Here is an 18,346-nt window from a genome sequence, read left to right on the forward strand (position 1 = left end):
CTACTCACGGTTTAACGATAAACGGATTTCAGGCTTCACAAAGAAAACGCCTAAGAGGCTGTGACTACAGGAAACTTGTCTGATAGGGGATGTCCTTCTGTATATATGCTTCTCTTATTGGTTGATGATTAAAACACCGATTGTCCAGTAGTCAGGCAGAAAGATAGGCGGGGTTACCAGGAGAGAGGAGGCAGAGAGGAAGAGGCCGTGAAGAGACTCCTTGCTGCCCAAGGAGTAACATGCCGGATTAAAGGTAAGCCACAGACTTGTGGCAACAAATAGATGAATGGAAATGGATGAATTAAGACAGAGCTAGCCAATGAGAAGCCTGAGCCATCGGCCAAGCATTTAATACTTAATATAAGTCTTTGTGTGTTTATTTGGGGCAGAGCGGTTGTGGGACCAGGCGGGACAGAAGCCTCCGTCCTCACTGGTCCAGAGATGTGTGCCAAGCACAGGCTATTATTTATGTATCATCACTGACCCATGCTAAGAATGGGAAGAATTGCAGGGTGTGCATTAGTCAGCTTTTTCTTTCTGTAACATTTACACAGGACAGTTTAGGAAGAGAAGAGGTTTGCGTTGCTCATAGTTGGAGGTTCCCACTCCTGATTGGTTTGGTCCTTTTGCTCTGGTGCGGTTTGCCAGGAACCTGAGGCAGGGGAATCCAGATCACGGACAGCAAGCCAAAGGGAAGCAGAAAGATTGGGTCCCATTGTCACCTTCAAGGGTCCCAGTGACCAGAAGAATTCCCATAGGGTCCGACTTCAAAGCTTCCCCTGCCGCCGCCTCCCAGCAGTACCAGGCTGAGAATCAACCTTCCGACAGTCTTTGGAGGAGCATGCTAGCCCCAGGCTCTGGCCGGCAGCACTTTAGTCGTAAATAATGCTTGTAGACTTCCTGAAAATGAGAATGTTGCTACATTCTGAGTTCTAGTCCTTCTCTGTTGGAGGAAGGCTGGGGGGTGGAGGGGAGAAGGGATGCTGCCTCGTGCTGGAGAACCCCATGAACTCGATAACACAGAAACCAGAAATCGTGCTTTTCTCTGACTCCATTAGCGACCTGGGTGCCTCTTCTCTTAGCTAGGCCAAGTCTGAGATGGTGGAAGACGCTCTACTCCTGTCTCCTTCCTATTGTCTGTAGATCTATTTTCAGGTCATAAAAGAATGGGACCAGGGGAAGTTTCCATGAGGCAGGCTTCTATTATGAGCCACCCCCACCCCCAGCCCCTAGAGCAGACTAGCACACGGTGTGCTTGTGGCTTTAAATTCTACCAGTCTCTGCTGGTGGTGCCTTTACTGCCTGCCTCCGGGGAAGTGATTATTGCAAATGTACATGATTTTATCCACAATATACAGTATCGTGTGAAGCTTGCTTTTCTTGCCTTCAGCCTTTTCTTTCTTACAATTTATTTTAATACGTTTGGAGTTATTATCCCAAACATTAGCCAGCTGGCCCGCTGGGGCCTCCTTTGCTGGATTCTGGGTCTCTCTTTTTCTAATCCTCTCTTCATGGATAATCCACTCTAATGTTTCTTGGCTGTGGCAGGGGTTTGGCTATTACTACCTGTTGACTGGAAATACACTTTGTCCTGTGTAGGTGGCTCTAATTGTTCGGTAATGAAGACCTTATTTGAGTCAGCTGAGGTCAGAGCTATAGTCATGAGATTTGCTTTCTCCCTTCTTGACTTCCAGAAGCTTTGCTTTCTTTTACCTTTTTTTTTTCCTGAGCTCAATTCAGCTGGTTTTGAAAACAGGCTCTAAGAGAAAATGTTAGAAAGAAAGGAAGAAAGAAAGAGAGAAAGAAAGGAAGGAAGAAAGGAAGAAAGAGGGGAAGGAACAAAAAATTAAATCAATGAAAGGAAAAAACAAAAACCCAAGAAAGAAAACAGCAAGAAAGAAAAACCATTCTGGATACCGAGGCACAGATCACAGGTGGGTACCATTTTGTCTGCACCCACAAGCAGGTCTTCAGGAGCCTTGCTGAAGGCTTCCGTGGGGAGCCGAAGGGTCTGCCCCTCCGTTGTCATGGAAAGATCCGGAGGAAAGGTTGGCTGGCTGGGTCTCCATCAACAGGACCCCAGCATACACAAGGTCATTTCTTCGCCTGCTCCTGAGGCTCCCCCATTCGGGATGTCTCCCCATCAGGGAGCTAGAGCAGGGCGTGTGGCCATGTAGCAGAGGCCCAGAGCTGAGGTGCTTTGCAGGGTAGCCATCGCAGTGACGAACTGGAGGGTCCGGAATGAACCGGTTTTCCTAGCACCCATGTCGGGTCAGGCATCAACCGCTATTTAGTCCGTTTCTACCCTGAAGAGAAAGCTTATCCAAATGCATCCACGGTTTACGTCGCAAAAATACAAAACAGTGAGCTCCAAGGAGGAGGAGGAGGACATGGAGTAGGAGGAGCCTGTCCCTCCAGTCCTATTTATTTGGGGAAGAATCCGAGTTTGCCTATAACTGTCTCCTTGTGTGCCAAGTTCAGCTCTCACTGCAAGTCGACCCTGTGACCCTGCCGTTTCTTATTTGCTTTGTCTTGCTTGCAGAGACAGGATCTCTGCAAAACCCAGGCTGGTCTGAAACCCTTGATCTTCACTGCTCAGCATCCTGAGTGCCGAGGTTACCGCCCTGTGCTGCCACACCTGGCTGTGTCCAGCCTGTTAATTCACGTTCCACCAACAGCATTTTCACAGCATTTCAAACTGTGGGGGGTAAAAATCACACGTTTAATGGCCAGGAACTATTTTATCCTTCCAACACACCAGCAAGTCTGTGTTTTCTAGGGTTAAGGTCATGGCTGTTTTCACATGTTTAAACCAGATACCGGCTTTCTCTGGGGCGGTCCCCTTTTTAAAAAGTAACATCATATATGGAATTTATATTTTATTAGCACGTGAAATTATGCTATGTACTCAGTATAAAATATTGATTGCAAACCAGAATTGGCTCAATATTTAGGCTTACCTATAAGAACGAGGCAAATGGCTTCCTTGGTAACAAAATCAAAGCAAAAAAAATGCCACGACATTTAATGATTGTGCGTGTGAGTGTTTTGACCACGAATATGTCTCTGAACCATGTCTGTGCTGTGCCAATGGAAACCAGAAGAACAGAGTGTCAGGTCTCCTGGGATGTGAGTTATAAATAGTTGTGAACTACCATGCAGAGTGCTGAGAATCCAGCCTAGGTCTTCCGGAAGAGTAGCAAGCCCTCTTAACCACTGAGTTACTCTCCAGCCTCCCCGCTTTAATACTATTTTTTTGAAAAGAAGAACTAAACCTTATCCAAAGTGCTGTTTTTTGTTCTTTTTTTTCTATTGCACTTTGGCCATTTTGAACCAAATGTTTTGCTCAGACTCCCCACTGAATGATGCTTCTGGAACTTGTCGAAATTTGTCTGCCAATAGCATAGGTGCCCAAGATCATTCAGGATGCCCCAATTCTCCTGACTTTGGTCCCTTACCTTGAGTTCTCCATGCCCAGCCCTTGCCGCTTGCCTAATTGATTTTGAAAAATTTATACATAGTTGAAAAGCTAACAGTAAAATTTGGAAGATGTGTTTAATTTAGAATTTTTTTTACATTTGATTACCTTGAGCCGTATCCTTTTTTCCTAAAAATATTTTGTTTTTAATTAAAAAAATGCATGCATGTGTGCATGTCTCTGTGTGTGTGTGTGTGTGTATATGTGCATGTAAAGGCAGGGCACGTTGAGGGTTAAGTACCCGGTGAAGGTGCCTACAGAGAGAGGGCAGAAAAGGTTGTCAGATCCTGGGTGGTGTCGACCCATCCAACATGGGTACTAGAAACTGAACTCAGGCCCACTGCCAGAGAAGCTTAGCTGCTGAGGCATGCCTCCCGGCCTCAGATTTTATCTTTACAAATGACAAAATGTTATTCTGTATCTAATGAAGCTAAACTACATGGTGCACAACAGTGAAACACAAGTTGTGTAGTGCAGCCTTCCCGCCAGCCTGGTTCCAGAGCCACATTAGTCCCAAATGAACACTGTATTAATTATGAAGCTGTTGGCCACTTGCTTGGTTTCTTACTGGCTAGCTCTGACTTAAGTGTTTACCCCACAACTGTTAATCTAACTATTTTCTCTTACTGGAGGAAAGGGTCCAGACCTCTTACTTCTATAGCGGCTACATGGTGACTCCCTGTGCTTCTCTTTCCCAGAATCCTCCTCGACTCCTAGTCCCACCTATCTTGCTTCCCTATAGGCCAACAGTGCTTTATTCAACAACCAATACAAGACAGATTTACATCATGGCAACTCCCATCAACAAGTCATTCTTATTTGGGGGTGTATTTGAGACAAGAGTCTCATACAGCCCAGGCTGGCCTTGAATGCCCCATTTTTCTGCTTCTGCTTCCCACGTTCTGGACTATTGGTATTGGTCAACATGCCTGGTTTAGCCTCCTCCTCCTCCTCTTCCCCAAAGATTGAACATGTGGGCTACCACACAGCTATATATCAAACACCCCCCCCCACATTACTCTTTTTTGTGTGTGTGCCATTACGGGATATACTAGTAGTTTAAAAGATTGGGGGAGGGAGCATGGGGATACAGCTCAGTTGCTAGAGTGCTTGCCTAGCATGCATGAGGCCCTGGGTTTGACTCCCAGCACCGCAAAAACTAGACATGGTAGTGTACTTCTACAACCCCAGTACTCGGGGAGGTGGGGGCAGGAAGGTCAGAAGTTTAAGCCAGTCCTTGGCTATGCATTGAGTCCTCAGGCCAGTGCCTGGTTTAAAAATTGAGACCCTGAAGGGGAGAGAGAGAAAGAGAAAGGCCACTTCTTACTGGTTTAACCTATATTTTACTCTCATGTTTGTTGGCACAGACACATCTTACAAAAGTCCTTTCTCTCTAGAATCTTGTAGATATGGACTAGAAGAAGAAGAAAACAAAAGAGCAGGCATTGGAAGAGAGAAAAGATGGTCCCTCTTGAGAAAGGACCATAACAGCCACCATATTTTTCTTCCATGGTGTCAGGCCTGATTCCACTGCCATCCAAGCTTCGCCTTGATATATTTTGCTGATAGGAACAAGTACCTCCCTCTCTTCTGGGGTCCTCTGTGCTCTCCTGGGTTCACTCGTATGCCTCCAGAGGCCAGCAGGATGACTGGTCACCCCATTTGAATGGGCTTTCTAAGAAATCAACAGATGACAAGTAGGCCTCTGTTTTACCAGCTTCAGTGCCGTTATTATTATTAATATTACGCAGACACTTATTTACTCATATATCTTATATATTTGAGCACTCGGTCTTCATCACACCAGAAGAGGGCATCAGACCCCATTACAGATGGTCGTGAGCCACCATGTGGTTGATGGGAGTTGAACTCAGGACCTCCAGCAGATCAGTCAAGTGCTCTTAACCTCTGAGCCATCTCTTCAGCCCCTCAACATTATGGAAAAAAAAACTATAGCCCTTTAAATGTGAAGTCATTCAAGTTAAGGATCTGAGGAAGTGTTTACTATTTGCTTTTCGGAGTGATCCGTCCCTTTCACATCTATAAATAATTTGGGAATTGAATATGCCTATGCTAACACCCGGCGACAGGACATGGATTCAGTCACAGCACAGTCTGTGAGCACATGTTTTTGTTTTGTTTTAAGCCTTAATATGGCCTGGCTGCATTTCCTTCACGTTGCAACATGACTTCCAAACTGAGAGAGGGGGTTAGTTTCTCTCGGTGGCTCTGTGTGTGTGTGTGTGTGTGTGTGAGTGTGTGAGTGTGTGTGTGTGAGTGTGTGTGTGTGTGAGAGTGTGTGTGTGTGTACACTCTGGCACACGTGCCCATGCACACACATGTGCATGTTGCAACACACTGCTCTCCCACTCCACTTCTGGCCTTGGTGAGTGAAGTGGGAACGCGTGACAGCCTTGTAAACTGGGATACTTACTGATACTGTGACCAGCTGCCCCCTAAACACAATGCCAAAGAAAAATGCTGGCGCCTTCCTCTTTCGGAGAGGTGACTGGATCTGATGAGTCTGTGACAAGCTGGTCTGAGGCTTGGGTGAAGCCACAGCTCAAACGCCCTCTGAACCTGGTGGATCTCACAGAAGCTATGAAGCACAAACCGGCAGGGGCTGCCTGCAACCTTTTGAGTGGCTATGCCTTGGGTGCACATGACACCTCTTTGTGGTCAGGCGTCTGGCCCAGATCAGCCTCTTTAAGGGACTGGGAATGGAAGTCTCGACAGGAGAGAAAAGGAGGAACATTTAAGTCATAACTACCAGAAACGTTTGTATGGGGGCGGGTAGTGGAGAAGGGGATGACTGGAAAACTCCCGAACAAGTCTACAGGGCTTCTGGGGTCTGGCACAGGGAATCAGAAAACAACGTAGCCCACAAGGTAACAAAGCATCGCCTCAAGAGAGAGGAGCGCAATGAAATCAGTCTTGGAGAGCAATGCAGCGGCGTGGCAATCCCAGGCCGTTTCATTAGCACTGTTGGGTGAGCACTTAGATTCATTCCCATCAGGGCACGGAAAAGAAAGACCCTATTGTGAATAAATAGGTCCACCCTCTTGGGGTTCCCCGTCTAAAAAGACTAAAATTGCTGCAGCCTGAAGATGTTTGTGGACAAAAACTGCCTGGCATTGAACATGTCTAGACTTTTCATGTCACTATTTCCTAAACAAATCCACATGACTACACACAGCGCGTTCGCATTGTGTTTGATGCGGTGACTAACCTGGGGATTACCTGAAGTATACGGAGGAAGGATGTGCATCGGTTATTTGCAAATATTGCCATTTCCCACTATGGAATCGAGCACCCGTCAGTTTGGATATTTCAGAGGAGGCTCCAGGAATCAAGGCAATAAGGGCACCACCGAAGGACTGTTTGTTTATGCTGTCAGCCATGTTGTTCTTTTGCTTAAATTAGAAGACACAAGATGGAACCGGCCCGCTGGAACAGGAACCAAGAGATACATTAACCAGAGAGTTTATCCCAGGTGGGGGGGGGGGGGTGGCGGAGGAAACAGGAAGAGGGTAAGGGGAAGAGAAAAGAGGAAACAGGAAGCGGAAGGGTGAAGGGTAGAACACATGGAGGTGCTCACTTAAAAGGGGAAGCTTGCACATGCTCACTGGGTCCTTACGCGGCCCTACGAGATGAGGACTTGACCACGCCACTTTGCGTGCCCCGCCCGTTGTCAGGGGGGCGGGGTCAGCATGGTGTTGAGTTCCAACAAGCCAGACACATACATAGCATATACATATACATCTGCGCATAGGGTGGCAATGCGAAGTGTGTAGCCATCAAAAACAACAACAAAAATCCTGCAGCTGGACCCGAGCATTTTGCTGAATCTGGGGCCCTGGAAGAAAGGAACCCCCATTCTACATGAGGGCAGAAAAGGGCTACTTTGGATCCTTTGCATCTTTGTCCTTAAGGGCTTTTGCTTCAGTCTTCTGAGGACAGAAGGGGCAAGGGAGGGCAGTGCTGGCTGGCTTTAACTGGAAACCACAAGGCTCTGTCCCCACTCCCAGCAGCAGCCTTTGAGACTGGGACTTTCCCCCTGCTGACCAGCTAGAATGACCCCAGGGACAACTCTCACTCTCCCAATGCAGCCCATCAGCTCCCTGTTGCTTTCCTACCGGGGGGGGGGGGACCCTTCACCTCAACTCAGGTCAGTTTTGGCCAGAGTGAGAAATTGCGGCAGAGCTTCTGTGGAATAGCCGGATGACTGAAGGCTGAACCCCGGGGACCTGGATGAGAAAGGCATTTGGGCTAAATTACAGTGGAGACCTGGAATTTGCATTTTATTTTATTCTCTTTCCCGTTGAGGCCCCTACACGGTAAAGGAACGATTTTGCTTTTGTCCATAAAATTCTAGCATGCAAATTTAGACAGTTCTGGAGGGCACAATGACAGTGTGGAGGGTTAAAACTGCTGCACGCTCGCCCGAGAGCTGATTACTTAACTGCATTTCCTGTAAGGCGCTTTTCATAGTGGGATGACTCAGTCCTGCATAAACCCACAGTGGGGGGACCTCACTCGGGACAATTATATTGAATCATGTGCCTTCCCCAAACAATTTGCTCTGTGGGGAAGTCCCAACTCGCGCCTGGCATCCTTTCACATGGTCCCTATTTTACGTTCTTAGCCTCAGTGGGAGAGGAAATGGATGTGATCAGTGTTGTGCCGGGAAAGGGCCATCTACTCGGGGTCCGCGGGCTTTGTACACATCATTTGAAGCAGCCCGAGGGAGGCTTTTCTTTGTACAAGTCAGAAGGCTGCTTGGAGTTTGTGTGTATTGATACACAGTGGTTAGGAAGTAAATAAACCGGGATGAGTAAGTGAGGAGAATTAAGTGTGGGGCAGAGGCTTTCTGGGAGGGCTTGGGGGGAGTGGGGGAGGGCTCAGAAGGAGCGGGAGCGAGGAGGAGGAGGAGGAGGAGGAGGAGGCGTGGGCAAACACTGGCTGCTGTCAAGCCTCCGCCGCGTGCAACAAAGGTGGTGGCAATCGCTTGTGTAGCTTGCGACCAGAAAATTAATTGATGTACATGCAACACTCACTTAATTTGCCTAATTACAATTTGTTCACACCCGCACCACGGGGCTTTGCTACAAATGATTCCCCCCAGCTCAGTCCACTGGGTGGAAGGTAAAAGCGCCGCTCTGAAGTGGGTTGCGTGGGGGGGGGTTGCATACAGCATCCTCCCCCCACCAAATTATTAATTGGTTCCCCGGGGCGGCGCCTCGGTTTCTGAGGTTCTGCTTAATTGCTGTTCACGTCAAGGTTAAACATATGCCCCCACACACACACCCGGGGGTAAGTGGAGGTACCTGCTAACCCAACTGCACGCCTGGCTGTCAGCGTCGTGTTTACACTCACGGCTGGGGAGCTCATGTCAACACATTCTTTCCATGAAAACAACATGTTTTCTGCTGTCGCTGATCGCCAAGGCTGTGTGTCTTGATGTGTAGACTGTAAAAGAGGGATGGGATTGGGGGCATGTTGGGGGGTAAGGGGTGGGATGTGTGTAGTGTGCCCTGCCTCACATGGTATCATGTCTGGGGGAGGGGGTGTCTTCCACCGAGATGGGGTGAGCTCTCAGCCGTGGTCCAGCGTGGTTCCCCTTCCCTAGGCCCAGTGGATTTTGTCTCAGCTTTTGTAGGACCAGCATGGGAGTGACAGCTTCCTTCTGTACCTTTGACAAGACAGCAGGTCCAGTTCCTTCCTGAACAGGGCAGAGGATGGCAGCATGGGGGGGGGGGGTCAGGGAGGGTGGTGGGGAGGATAAGAGGCCCGGGGGGGGGGCTTTTCCTCCTCTCTCCCACAACCCTACTTTGTAATTCAAATAACCCTTTCTTTAACAAACAGGACGGGGTGTGGGGGGGGCGGCCTTAAATCTTCCCAGGCAGTTAAGGAAATTTCTCATTTTATGAGCGAGGATAATCCTTTCAACGTCTTCAGAAATAAGTTTACAAGCCCCACACGCCTGGTGAGCCATGGGGGTGTGGGGGGGTGCTGTGTGACAAATTGGGGTCACAGAGCGTCTTCCAGGCAGTCTGTGTGACACAGGGCAGTGAAAACCCCTCAGGCTTTGGCAGGTCCAGTGTGGTAAAGAGAGCTAGGCCGATTCTCCTCTGGCCTCACAAAGGGCACTGTCACTGCCAACGGCTGCTAAGGCCCAGGAAAGGCTTAACGGAAGTAGACGCTGCAAGCTGATAGGGGTATCGGGAACGAACAGGGAGAGAAAAAACAAACAAACAAACAAACAAAAAAGCAAAAACAAAAATGGAAATACCTGCTCCGTACGCATCAGATTGGCAGCGACTGCTAGTGGGCACACCCACGAAAACGGAAGCGTGGTTGAGTCTTCTCCCGGGCCAGCAGGTGACAGCAGCGCGGAGCCGCGCAAGGAGACCGGGACACGCAAACCCCACATGGTCTAAGGCGATGCTTGGAAGCCCAGTTACGCCACAGACGGCCTCGCCAGAATTGGAAGCTTAGGCCTACCAGCCTCCTGGAAAGATGAACCGGGCCAGGATGAAAGGGGAAATTTTTGCATCCGAGTTGGGGGTGGGCAGAAAACGCAAACTAGTGAAAGGCGAACACAAGAGGGGATCCGAGGACAGAGCATGTTTATCCCTCCTAGACGGTCCACTGCGCACTAGTTAACTGACTTTTTCTTTTATTTTGTGTGTGTGTGTGTGTGTGTGTGTGGGCGCGCACACGCGTGCTCGCGCGTGTTGGGGGTTGGTTTGTACACAGAGACCCCAAGTTAACAATAAGGTGTCTTTCTTAATTGCTCTCCAGCTTATCTTTTGAGGCACAGTCTCTCTCTGAACCTAGAGCTCACTGACTGGCCGGGCTGCCTAGTCAGCCAGCTACAGACATCCTCCAGGACCCCGCCTCCCCGGGAACTAGGCTCACAGAAGGGGACCACAGCATCTGGATGTATGTTTGCTGTGGCTGCGGAGAACAGAATGTATGATTGGCCTTGTGATTCGATGGCTTGAATGTTGCAGCCGTCTCCGCAGCCCCGGGGTCGCGACCTCCGACGGGTCACCCGCAGTTGCCGTCTCTGCTCTGGCTTTTGGTTTCCCTTCGCTGCTTTGGTACAGACGGATACATGAAAAATGGCGTCACGGTTCAAGTGGGAAATTTGGGCAGCGTGAGGGGAAACAGTACGGGCTGCAGTTTAGCTGGTGTTAGGGGATGGCGTGTCCTTAGAAATAGCAGAGTGTCGTCCAGCCATTAGACAGAAGAAAAAGTGACAAACACGTTGCCCTCCTGGTTTTCAGGGAAAAGGTTTGGAAGGATAAGACAAACACACCATTTTCCAGGAGAGATTCTGTCTCTACTATTCAGCTGAGGCTAACAGATCACGGCTTGGGGCTCTCCGGTCTGCCTCGTGGCTGTTATTACCCACATAAAAACCCGGAACATAGAAAATCGCCACTATCCTGAGTTTGCCTGAAAACAGGAGAAGTCATCTCCAAAGAAAGCCGAGGGAGATGGCTGCTCAGGGGGAGCCCGACTGAAATGAATGAATTCTGAGACGCTGGGAACTAGGGAGGAAGAAAGAACTCATGCTCTCTGGACCACATCAGTGGGTGTGGGTGTGGGGACAAGGAGAATAAGGACAGAGCATGCCTTGTCAACCAGTGGGAAACTGTCCGGAGGTTTGTAGAATACCAGGGTTCTCTTGCCTTTCATACCAAAACCCCAAATTAAGTTAAAAACAACAACAACTTTATTATCCTACGGACATGACTCAGCATGTTGGCTCCAAAAGGGATGAAACACTTTCATGGAGAAATATGCTTTTGGTTTGGTGACAGCTTATGGCTGCTTTCCTGGAGGGGCACGGCATGGCTTTTCCCCCAGGTGAGTCTGAGTTTGGGGGCTTGACTGTAGGAATCTATCTGCCCTCATCTTTCCTTCCTCCTTGGGCACTCTCAGGAATCGCACCGAAGACAGCAGCAGAGAAGCAACCAGAAGGGACAAAGTGGGTGGGGGAGGCGAGTGGAACAAAAATGGATTATGAATTTGAAAATTGCCAATTATCTCGTATCATACAGTCCAGAGCCCTGGCACAATGATCAGCCACGACACAGATTTTCTAGCTTAAACGCTTTTCATTCAAGCAAGCAAATTAACCATAAAATGGGGGGGGGGGAGGGAGGGGACACACAAAATAATCCCAAGAAAGAATAAACTGCAGATAATAAGCACCAATCTGGCGTTGAATGCAGCCCAAGATACCAATTGTTTTAAGTCACGACAAAGACAGCTGAATGCTCGTCTTCTGGGTGCAGAGCAAGGATGATTGCTTGCCATGAGTATCTTCTCTCACAAATAACAGTTTTTTTCCGCTCTTAATTTTCTGCTAAATTGGAAGCTAACTGCTTCCCACATTGTCATCCGAACACCTGCAGCTGTGCTGGATCTCGGCGCACCATTTCTTTTAGGTAAAACAGCACTCCACTTCCTTCAGCTCCTCATTATGCCGAGGTCTTCCTTTCAACTGCGCCCGCGGCACTAATGATTCAGGCAGGCCGGTCAGTCATTAAGTGACAAGCAAATGATACCGTGTGCAACGTGTGAGTAATCGGTCTGAACAAATGAAATCACAGACTTGCCTTTCTCATCATTCACTTCACAAACAGTAGCAGTGTGGCGCACAGCAGGTAGCTCCGTTAAAACCAGCCTTGTAAAACAAATTCTCCCCCCCGCAGCCCGTGGAAAGGGACCGGTGATGGGCTGGATGCCTCAACCTCCTGGATGGTGCCCAGAGAAGTTAAGGATGGCTGAGGGGTGGGGGCGGCGGAGGGAGGAGCTGGGAAGAGAGCCTTGGGACATACATTAGAGTAATTAAGGGTTTTCGTGTCTTATTGGTATGGTTTTCCATTTGTATGGATCTCAGAAATGACTGTTGGGTTAGCAAACCAAAACATCCAGCGTGCCGTGTGCGTTGTCAGGAGGGAGCTGTTAAGAGACTGACGTTAAGTTCCTAAATAAATGTTCTAAATTTGGAGCCCCAAAGACGTCACTGGTGTCAGATGGATCGCTAGGAAGCTGGTGATGCAAATACCCAGGGACAGCAACTCCACAGCTCTTATTTTCACAGCAGATCCCCCCTTTTGATTCAATCTCGTGAACAGTGCAAACTAACAGGGACCTGACTTGCTCTAGAACTTCAAAAGCAGTGAATTCGTCTGAGGGAAAGAGGAATACGAAAGGAGCCAACTCAAAACATCTCTGCAACCACTGTCTTTCTGTTTCTAATATCTGGCCTGTAGCTCTTGGGCAACATCGGCCAGCATAGGGGAGGGTAGCTTTCTTTTAGGGACTGAGCTCCCGTTGGGTTTGGCTCACCGTTTCTCCCCGGTTCTGCTTGACGGGTCACACGGCATTTTTTGGGTCTAAAATGTGTTCTTAACAGACAGGCCGGACTTTGTGAGTATGTGACATCAACTCCTTTCTGCCAACAGAGACAAAATGGAGTCTACAGCCAAACTTTAGTTTTCCTTCCCCTGGTCATCCCAGTTTTGGCGTCAGATGCACTCATCCCGCGCTCTTCGGTTAAATGATGAAAGTTACCAGACGAGGACCTGAGTGGCTGGGTTAACAGGAGCCAGCAAGCTGTGTCCACGCTGCAGAGTCAGGACAAGCCAAGCATCGAGGGAGGCACGCAGGAGCCCAGCACTGCGTCCGAGCACTGGATTTTCATTCCAACCCCCTAGACACACACACAGAATAAACAGGTGTCTACCGCCTCCCTCCGTTCCCCAACACTTGCTATCACTCAGTGACACCCCTAGCCTGACCCCCAAGCTTCCATATCTGAAACTGTTTCAGTACTAACTTGATACTAGATGTGGAAAGGTCTACACTGACCTCATGTGACAAATCACAGTAAAATGCAAAATCAGTACACTTAAAAATACCACTCAAAAGGTCCTCAGGCTGTGTGTGTATCAGGTGTACAAAAACCATACATGGGTTTCATATTAGACTCACATCAAGACTCTCACCGTGCAAAGACCCTCCCCCCCCAATCCAAAACGCCCCCAGAATGTGGATAAGGGGTGCTCAACCTGTACAAAAAAATATAGAAGGAAGAATGTTCCTTCTGGTTAGGAAAATTTGAGCAACGAAACTCCTTTGGAGAATTTTTAGGCTGGGACCTTTCCATGAAAAGGTTTGAACCCATTGGTTCAAGTTCTCATTCCATGTCTAGAATCACAGGACTCAGGAAGCAGAAGCAGAAAGGTCAGGAGTTCACCACCAGTCTTAGAAGCACAGTGAGTTGGAGTTTGAGGCTTGAAGGGGTCATGGAGACCAGCTAAGCCCTTGGTACCATGCGTCAGGGTCAGAGTCCCCGAAAGGAGCCCAGGAAAGGCTAATGGTGAAGGTGCAGGCCAGTTGTCGCAGAGACTCCAGCATTTTGGAGATGCCAGTAGGTAGCATGGGATGGCCATCAAGAACATCAGCGGCTGTGGGGTGGAGCTGTCATGAGCCTCTGAGATAAGCTGAGTGTGTGTCGGAGGGCAGAGCTATGAGTCCTTTGGAACCCACATTATGAATGGTCCCAGAAGACTGACGCTGAGCTTTTATACAGTCAGACTTTGGTTTGCTTTGATCTGATGTAACTGGTCCTTCCTGTTTGAAATAAAAAAGTATGTAGAGCTTATACTTTTTTATTTACAGGAGCCCACAGTTTAGAGATTCTGAAATTTTAGATAGGCTTCAGGATTTGGGGGTTTGGCGATTTTAGAGAAAACTTTGGATATGTTAGAGAGGCTTGGGACTTGGAAAGAGACTTTGGATATTTTAAACAGATTTTAAAGCGTTTGAATTTTTAGATGCAGTGGGACTTTTTTTTAAAAGTTGGAATGCTTTATATTGTGATATTAATACCAACATGAGATCTTCAGGATAAGCAGGAAAATAAAGGCTGAAGTTTAAGAATGAGTCAAGTTTATGTGCCAAGTTGACAAGAGATCAATTGTGCTGGCTGGCTTTATATCAGGCTGATATGATAGAGTCATTTGGTAAGAGGGAACCTCAATTGAAACATTCCTCTGTCCAACTGGCCTGTGGATCATATTCTTGATTAATGATGGATGTGGGTGAGTCTATGCTGCTGGGGGTAGCGCCCCCTGTGGGTGAGTCCATATTTCTGGGGGTAGCACCCCCCGTGGGTGAATGAGTGGTTCTGCATGGTATAAGAAAAAAGTAAGCCACAGGAAGCAAGCTAGGAAGCAGTGCTCATTTATGTCCTCTACTTTCAGTTGCTGTCTTTAGGTTCCTGCCTTGTCTCGAGTTCCTGCCCTGACTTCCTTTGGTGAAAAGACTGTAATGTGGCATGGTAAGCTAAAATAAACCTAAGCTGCTTTTGGCCATGACGTTTTTTTGTCACAGCAACTGACAAGTAACCAAGACAAGACAAGACCCTGTCCTCTTAAATTCTTTTTTTTTTTTAAGAAAGAAAAAGAATAGAAATCTTGACAATGAGCAATGAGGTGACCTCTGCAAAGAAGGCTCTCTTCCAAAGGATGAGTATCCATTTCTTCAATCCTGTTTGTGCTTGGCTGTAAGTCTACCAAGGGCCTCAAGGCGGGGCTGTAGAGATGGCTTAGCGGTTGACAGCCTTGGTTGCTCTTCCAGAGGTCCTGAGTTCAATTCCCAGCAACCACATGGTGGCTCACAACCATCCATAATGAGATCTGGCGCCCTCTTCTAGGGTGTATTCATATATGCAAGCAGAACACTGTATACATGATAAATAAATCAATCTTAATTAAAAAAAAAAGATTCCCAAGGGCCTCAACACTTTCCTTGACTTGCAAGAAGGGTGCACAGATTTCAAGTTTTCAAAAGCATATTACTCAACATATGCTCATATGAAAATATATCAGAGAATGCACAAAATGATGTAAAATTCACCTCCTCCTATGGGGGAAGTAGTGGAGGGAAGGCAGGGTGTGTTATTGGAGAAATTTTCTGTTTTCACAACAACATACACACAGGTGTTATCACAGCCCACACCCTGTTTTGCGACTGGCATTTTCCAGGGGGATCAAGACCCAGTTGGTATATTTCTCATTGTCAGCACTTGAAGAAATATCTCCTTTGACACCTGTAGATTATTTTTCCCCATAGATGCATTTTCATCTCTTTAACCTGTCTTCCACTAACCATTGGGTTGTTTGCATTTTTAATACACCGAAAATAAAACTATGGGGAAAACCTTTGCAGGTATGCTTGCATTTGTGTGACTATAATTATGAGGAAACTCCTAAAACCACCATTACTGTATGGTTTACTCCTTACCAATCTGGCAGGGTTTTTTTTCACATTTAATCTTAGAAAACTAAAGAGAGGGGGGAGAGAGAGAGAGAGAGAGAGAGAGAGAGAGAGAGAGAGAGAGAGAGAGAGAGAGAGAGAAGAGAGAGTGATGAAAAATCTTGCTCATTTAATAGAGTTATTTAATTTGGACTTATATAGCCTCATATGTAAATGCAATTCCCAGAAAGACCAGAACTGGAACAGGAATGGACTATTTTCTAGGTTAAGTACCACATACCAAAATTAAATCAAGACCAGATAAACAACTTAAATATACCTATAACCACTAAGGAAATAGAAACAGTTATCAATAGTCTCCCAACCCCCCCTCAAAAAAAAAGCCCAGGCCCAGATGGATTCAGTGCAGAATTCTACCAGATGTTCAAAGAAGATCTAATACCAACGCTCCTCAAATTGTTCCACACAATAGAAGCAAAAGAGTCATTGCCAAGCTATTTTCATGAGGCTACAGAGCTACCCTGATACCCAGACAGCACAAAGACAGGACTAAGAAAGAGAATTATGGACCAATTTCGCTCATGAATATCGATGCAAAAATACTCAATAAAATACTGACAAACTGAAGTCGGGAAATAAAGGTTTTAAGGTGCTATCTGCTGCTGGGGACTGAACCCTGGCCCTCTAAAGGAGAACACAAGTGATCTTAAGCACTGAGCCATTGCTCCAGCCCCTGTGTGTCTACTTTTGATGCGGGTCATAAGTTACTTCCTCGCTGATATGTAAGAGCACCTTTTGAAATGAGTGTTTACCCAACGCAATTCCCAAGTATTTGCTGTTACTTTGGGCTCTTTTGTAGTGGTTTCCCCCCCTATTTCTGATATTTATGTAACTCAGCCACTCTCCTCCTTACTGACTTGTGTCATTTTGGTTATGAACTGGCTTTTGACAGATGAGCCTTCTCTCCAGACCTTTAATGATTTCCTTTCTTTTTTTTAATCTTCAGGTTTCATTTTAACATTTTATTATATATCATAATATATGAATATATTACGGTATTCATTTGCTACTTAATGAAAAGGTAATGTTAGCACTAGAGAATAGAATTTTCTTTTTTCTTCTACAACAAAAGGATCTTTTTGTAGTTTTTTAAAACTTTTTTCTCCCCCCTTCTGCCCCCCCCAACCCCCTACCCAATCCCCACTCTGCCCTCCCAGGGAGAGTAAGGCCCTTCACGGGGGATCTCTAAGGTCTGTCATATATCCAAGGCAGTGCCTAAGCCCTTACCCATGTGTCCAGGCTGAGAGAACATCCCTCTATGTGTAATGGGATCCTAAAGTCCATTTGTATGCCAGGGATAAATACTGATCTACTACCCAAGCCCCATAGAATGCCAAGGCCTCCTCACTGACACCCATGTTTGGAAAGTCCTCTGTTCTCTATTTTTATAAAAATATCCATACCTTGTTCCATCTGGAATGACAGTTAAGAAGGGTGTGAGGGATTCACCATGGTTAGCCACTGACCCAGCATGGTTTGCTTTACGATCTATATTAGGGGACATGTGACCATCCTAGACCTCGGTCCCAGCGTCCTTTGAAGCATGGCTGGCTGCTTCAGTCAAGAGGTCTAGGTGGGAAACATCAACACTACATACTATGCACCGGCTCCTCCACTGAAATGTCAACAATCTAAAGTTAGTATATTCGAGTGTTTTGAGCTTGTTTCTGTATTCTTCATGAAGACTCTGAGTCAGTCATTCTTGATATTGCTCGTGCTGGTTGACTTCAGGGCTCCAGGGTTAAAAAATTAAAACAAAAAACAACTATCCTCATATCTGTGTTCAGAATGCTGGGATGCAAGAAACTCTGGAAACTTGACGTCACATGGCTGCCTAGTCTTACCCCACTTTATCTGAATATCTATGCTTCATGATGATATTCACAGCATTCTTTGAAAATCAAAAGCAATAGGAAATTAATGCACACACACACACACACACACACACACACACACACACACACACACACGGCCTTGTTGGGTAGGGGTGGGAATTGCGGCTCCAGTTGTCCCAAGAGGAGCAGAAGGTTTGCTGGTGAAATAGCGGAGCGGATTGTGATGGGTAATAAACGAGGAAGGCAGAGATAGGAGAGGATTAAAACTAAGGGACGGGAGGAAATGATTTTGCATGCAAATCTTATCTGCAGGATTTTATGTCAATCGAACATTAAATTCAGTGACACTGTACTTGAGATTTACAGATTAATGGCAATCAGGCGATCATTTGGATGTTTAACAAAACGAATTATGATTGCCTTAAGACTCTGAATATTACCAGTACAAAAGAGAGGATATAACTGGTACTATGGGGGTTGACAAAAATAACAATGTCTCCCCTCCTTCGAAGATTTGCATTGCTTCTTGGTTCTCTGGGTTGGGTGTCGATCTACTCGAAGGATTTTTCCCAGAAGCAGTTTAATCTGAGATCTTTAGAGCCTTCGGTGGTTTGAGTGTAACTGGCCCCCATAAGCTCATAGGGAGTGCACTATTAGGAGTTGTGGCCTT

At 46.9% G+C, this 18,346-nt stretch overlaps 1 long non-coding RNA gene across 2 annotated transcripts; it reads right to left on the reverse strand.

The window, feature by feature from the left end:
- Positions 1-317: 317 nt before the first annotated feature.
- Positions 318-10,088, reverse strand: LOC121139190. 2 transcript variants are annotated; one of them, XR_005876038.1, is made up of 3 exons: positions 9,771-10,088; positions 6,719-6,925; positions 318-2,698 (listed from the first exon to the last, which is right to left on the reverse strand). It is a non-coding gene; the product is annotated as an uncharacterized LOC121139190 (long non-coding RNA). The 2 variants fall into 2 exon arrangements; XR_005876037.1 differs by having other exon boundaries at positions 6,708-6,925.
- Between the last annotated feature and the right edge of the window lie 8,258 nt (positions 10,089-18,346).

This window comes from Mesocricetus auratus, unplaced genomic scaffold (assembly GCF_017639785.1).
Source record: "Mesocricetus auratus isolate SY011 unplaced genomic scaffold, BCM_Maur_2.0 Super-Scaffold_15014, whole genome shotgun sequence".
Lineage (NCBI taxonomy): Eukaryota > Metazoa > Chordata > Mammalia > Rodentia > Cricetidae > Mesocricetus > Mesocricetus auratus.